The sequence below is a fragment of the Ctenocephalides felis genome, unplaced genomic scaffold (assembly GCF_003426905.1).
Source record: "Ctenocephalides felis isolate EL2017-DRISC unplaced genomic scaffold, ASM342690v1 CF-g0.4_SCAFFOLD_01886, whole genome shotgun sequence".
NCBI classification, from domain to species: Eukaryota; Metazoa; Arthropoda; class Insecta; order Siphonaptera; family Pulicidae; genus Ctenocephalides; species Ctenocephalides felis.
Genome location: NW_020538040.1, coordinates 119,589,085 through 119,595,084, shown reverse-complemented (window position 1 = coordinate 119,595,084; position 6,000 = coordinate 119,589,085).

The following is a 6,000-nucleotide window of genomic DNA, read 5'->3' as shown; positions in this document are numbered from 1 at the left end:
AATCTAAATGTATATTTTTAAACATAATGAACAAACCATTTTATCAACTCTTACCACTTCTTAAATCTAGCTTTAGTAGTTATTTCTATTTAATTTAATATTATCTCATTGTTTCTTATTATAGTCTCATTGTTTTATGAAATACATCTAATAAAAATTAAATAAATACAACTTTTGGTTGAAATAATCATTTCAGAAGCACATTTAGGTGGTCATATTTACCCTAACCGCGTGTAAACTATTCTAGATGTTATTTAGTATTGGTAAAAAATGCCACACATTCATAGTTTTTGGAATAATGATGGTAAACTTTTTTACCAGCGGACTTTGGCAGAGTGTGAAGCTCCGCTATGCCCTCTGCCAACATGTTCAGAAATAGGTGAAACGTAAAGATAGGCAAATATATTCATTTTAATTCTTTTGTGATTACTATAACTTATACTACGAAAAGTTAAAAAATATATCCACAATTAGATTTATATTACAATTGCAATAAATTAGGGATTTTTCGAATGAGAAACGTACACATAGTTCAAATCAAATACAAACATAATTATATACAAATGCGTATATAAATCTATAGTATAATATATCGTATAAGATATTGTGACAGTTTGCAACGGTATTTTTCTTGTCGTGTTACGGGTAATGTTGAAAAAAAAGTGGTTCCAAGTCTTTCATCGGCTTGAAGAATGATTCCACTTTGTCTTGTGACATCATAATTTTTATGAAAATAATGTAATAATAAAGTATTATTTTTATGTTAGAAGAATATCATGAATATAAAAAATAACATTTTCATTACCTACAATTTTTTTTAGCTTTTTCTTCTGTACTATCAGTAAGTTTAGTATTAATTTGTTCTTCAGAGTCATCATAACTATTTTCTGCAAAATCTTTTCTGTTATTGAATCTTGGACTTTTTTTTCATTTGTTCAGAACTAGAACTTTCAAATGCATTACTTTTGTCCTTTTCCACAAAGTCAGAGAATTGAAATCTCTTTCCAATATGTTCATTATCCGATTTAAAACTATTCTCCAATAGTAATAATTTTTCAGTTAATTTTGCAAATGGATCTGTGGTCAACTTGTACTTGAACATATGGCTGTGGAACTGTTTATTAGGTAAATCACATTGCGTTTCTAAACTGCTGGAAGGACTTTCCTTATCTTTATCAAGTTCTTCGCTTGATACATTTTGAAATCTGGCAAAACTTTTTAGTTTTTGTATTTCGTCTTCTATTTCATCAGAAGTTTCTTCAAGTTTTACTTGTTTTATTCCAAAATAACTATAATAATAACAACAAAATAACTATATAAATATTTATCAAAAGTTGTTGTCTTAGTAACTTTTTCAACATCTTCATCACTTGATATCGGGGCAGAGAGCACAGAATCTTGAGGCGTAGTTAATAGATGTCCTTTTCTCAGTACTACTAATTTTGAAATCGTTTTCAACTTTGTCTTCACTTCTTGTGATAGGCGAACTGTCAAAGTCATCATGAGTTATTAGAATTCTCTCTGAATCCCTTTGGTCTTCTTGTAAAGATTTCTCTGCTAATCTTTCTTCTTTTATTTTTAATTTTGCGGCCTATTTATACAATACATTCAATTGTTGAATGATACGACATTATATTAAATAATATATATTGTTTCATAAATTTTTAAATAATCGAATTAAACTATTAATTAAATGGTATATAAGGTGTAAGGTTTCTCAAGTTGTATCTTGAGTAAATTTTGTTTGACAAATATACATGACATTATCTGGTACTGTTGAAAAAAATGTATAGATGACTAAGCAAACATTTAGAAACGGAAGGTTGGCCAATTTTATAAAATAATTGAAGAGTAATTAAATCTAAATAAGTTGTAAGTTTCTACTAAGATATTGGACTCAGTAAGCTTTTTAAGCGGAAATAATATGATTAGTCAATTTTAGTCTAAAATGTTTTATTTATATTAATTATTGGACAATGTTTAGGTATATATATTATAGTAAAATTTGTTGAAGTTATGCGATTACACTTAATTTCAAACTTTGAAGATACAGTAGCTCAAGGCGTATTAGTGAAATTTGTTTTACTTATACTTTACTCGTCTTATGTTTCTTGTTAAATACAAAAAAATAATGACGAAACACAATTTTGCAAAGTTTTTGTTCAAATTAAAAAACATCAAATTAGTATAACCAATTAGAGCCTTATTTTCATAAAAGTATTATCTCTTATTATTAACATTAACATTAATATAACATTTTTATTAATTCGTACGACTTTAGCAACTTTACTAAAATATACAAATTAAATTGTTCGTAAAGTAATTATTGCAGTACACATTGCAGTAATAGGTATTGTTCTAACTCAAAATGTTGGCTTTCATTATTGTTAATAATGTTAACAAATTATGAATTTTATTTTAAATGGTATGAGCGTGTGTCCATGCAGAATTAGCCCCATCCTGGTAACTGAATAATTTTGATGCCATTTTATAAATCTTTTCGCAAAAATCCAATATTTCAAATTACAACTTTCTGAGTTATCATTCGACCGTGATATCAATAAAAATATGCGAAAGTGACTCTCTTTTTAGAGTCTTGGCAATTGCGAAGAAAATTGACAAATAAATAATGCAATTCTATTTTACATTGTAATGGACTATATTATTAATAAAAAATATTATTTAATATTCATTTGTTAGTGCATAAAAATAAAAATTTTAACTTCCTGTAGGGTAGTTGTAGAAATGGACCGAAATTCGAACATGAAATTTATTTCATTTCTGGACGGTTTGAAGGTTCCTAATCATTTTGGCATACCTCAGAAAAAATGGATATGTGTTTGTGTTTTGTATGTCTGCATTTTTTCGTCCGCGTTTTCAGGCGCGCGGATCAACCGATTTGAATGGTTCAAAAAACATTCGATTTATATTGATAGGGAAATGTGCTGATTAGTTTTTGGAAAAGGCAGGTCCAGCTGTTACGGACATATGGAGCAAAGAGTGCATAAAATACAAATCGAGTTTTTGAGAGAAAGGAATATCCGATTTGAATGATCTAAAAACATTCAATTTGTAATATTTGGGAGAAGTGGTGATTAGTTCTTTGGAAAAGGCAGATCTACCCGAGTGGAAATTTAAATAGGGCACGTATAAGGCAAGCCCTAAATTAAGTAGGGTCCCAATCCGGCAGCCCTACTCGGCCCATATGCGTTTGGTAACGCCTTGCCGGATACGGTCCAAGTACGGCGAACTGTTCTGACCCCTACTCGGTAACCGTAAATGGTCCTTATAAGAATATAGAGATTGGCCCTTATTTCAAAATTATCATGTGGCCCTGAAAATAATAATTGATATTGTCCAATAAAAAAATGCATATATTAAATTTTTGTATTCATTCTATTGTTGACAATATTAGTAATAGTTATTACAGAATAAAATGTACAGATATATACATAAGATAAGAACAACATAAAAATACATAAAATTATATAAGATTTTTCTTATTCATCATTGTCATCTTTATGGTCGATCTCGTTTTTATTTTTGTGTCGAAAATCTCTTTGTCCCAATCACGTGAATAATAATTTATTATGTTTCAAGAACGGGATTGCACTTAAGTTCTAACCAGGGTTATTCGGAGTTAATCTCGTATTTTTTTCAAATTCCGTATCTATTCTGTAATATCTGTATATCTGTAATAAAATGTATAACTATAAATAAATAAAATAATAACTAGTTAATTTAATATTCCATCTACCTCATGATATTTTATATATCTATATATATATATATATATATATATATATATATATATATATATATATATATAATATATATTATATATATATATATATATATATATATATATATATATATATAAGTTTACTCTGAATAATACATACCGTGCTGATTGACAAAGGCTTGCTATAAAACACTTATTAAATTCGATGTCCTTAAGTATTTTGTTAGAATACAAAATTATATATATAGAATGCGGACCTGATGAGGATATCTATCTAGGAGTGAAAGAAGGGGTATCTCCATCATGGTATAAAAGAAAGAAGTTTCAACAAAATCATTCTATTTCGACTGCCTGCCCAAAGTAATAATATACCTTATATTATTGTATAAATAGAATACTGTTATGTAAATATTATCAAAGTAATAAATTTTATTTTACCATTAATATTGGTTATGGGCCCAGGTGAAATCCCAGGTAGAATCCCAGGTACAAGTCCAGGTAGAAGCCCAGCGTACTGAGCGAGTTCCAGAATCCAGCGACTGATAACGAGTAACGGGATCCTGACGTAAACAGTGAGTGTTTTTGAAGTATAGATTTTAAAGTGTAGTGTTGTTTTATAAAAAGATGACGTCTTCAATCAAAATCGAACCATTGTGCGAGGAGAACTATGATGAATGGAAAATTCATTTAACAGCCATTCTGAAGAAGAATGACTTATGGGGATATGTAAGCGGCGAAATAGCGAAACCATTGACCGCCGAAAAATATGCGGAATGGGTTATAAATGACGGAAAAGCGCAATCTGATTTGGTACTACACATGAGAGGAAAAGAATTAAAAATGTGCGCGCGTCTCGGTTCCGCGAAAGCGATATGGGACAAATTGCAGGAACTATTCGAAAGTCGGGGTGCAACGAGGCGAACAACTCTCATGAAAAAATGTGTAACATTAAAGATGCATGAAGGCGATGATTTGGCAAAACATGTGACAGATTTTTGTGAAACTGCTGCAAAACTCAACGATATCGGCATTGTAGTCCCAGACGAAATGCTGGTAACGTTACTAATGCACAGTCTCCCTGAATCATTCGCAATGTTTAAAGAATCCATAGAAGCGCAGGAGAAGTTGCCAACACTGGAAGTTTTAAAGGTTAGATTGTTTGACAGAATCCAAGGCAACAAACTAGATGAGGAAAATAAACATTCACAGGGGATACTTTATTCGGAAAGAATAAATAAGGAGTCATCAGATCATAAATCGAATGCTGCATATCGAAGAAGTGTAGGCCATAAATGCAAGAAAGTCGGACATTTTGCACGTGATTGCGTAACCAAAGTTGAATCACGTCGGCAAATAAAGTGTCATAGATGCGAAAAAGGAGGACATTTTGCTTGAGACTGCCGTTTGAGGTATCCAGCCGGTAAGCAGTCCACAACATATAGTAGTGAACAAAGCGTGTTGTTTGGCTTAAATGAACAATCATCATTACCAGACAATATTTGGTGCTTAGATAGCGGGTGTACAAGCCATATGTGTCATCAAAAGAATAATTTTGAAAACCTTAATCGATCAAATGCGGAATTGAAACTGGCTAATAACGACTGTACTGTTATTAAAGGAATTGGAAATATTCAGACTACGTTTGAACAAAATAAAGATAAACACGTGAGATTAGAAAATGTGTTATATGTTCCAGATTTACGAATTAATTTATTATCAGTATCTAAAGCCACTGATAATGGATATAAAGTGATTTTTACACGAAAGAGTGCATTTCTAACTAAAGAAGGCAAGATTGAATTGAAAGCACGTCGTCGAGGTGATTTATATTATATTAATGAAAAAGTGAATTCAGCGAAAAGTGTGAGTGAAAATACGAAGAGTATTGATGTGTGGCACAAAAAGTTAGGGCACTTGAATGAATATGACATTAAAGCAATGGTTAAAAATAAAAGAGTGCACGGTTTAAATGTGAATATTAATAAAAGGTTAACAATTTGTGAAATCTGTGTTAGTGAAAAATAAACGAGACTACCCTTTCCAAGATCGAAGGAGATTCGTACGAAGAATTTATTGGAAATTATACACAGTGAGTATAATTATACACAGTGAGTATTTATTGGAAATTATACACAGTATGTGGGCCAATGAGAGCTCTTTCATTCTCAGGTATGAAATATTTTGTGACGTTTATTGATGATGCATCGCGTTGGTGTGAAGTATATTTCATAAAGTGTAAATCCGAAGTACTGAATGCA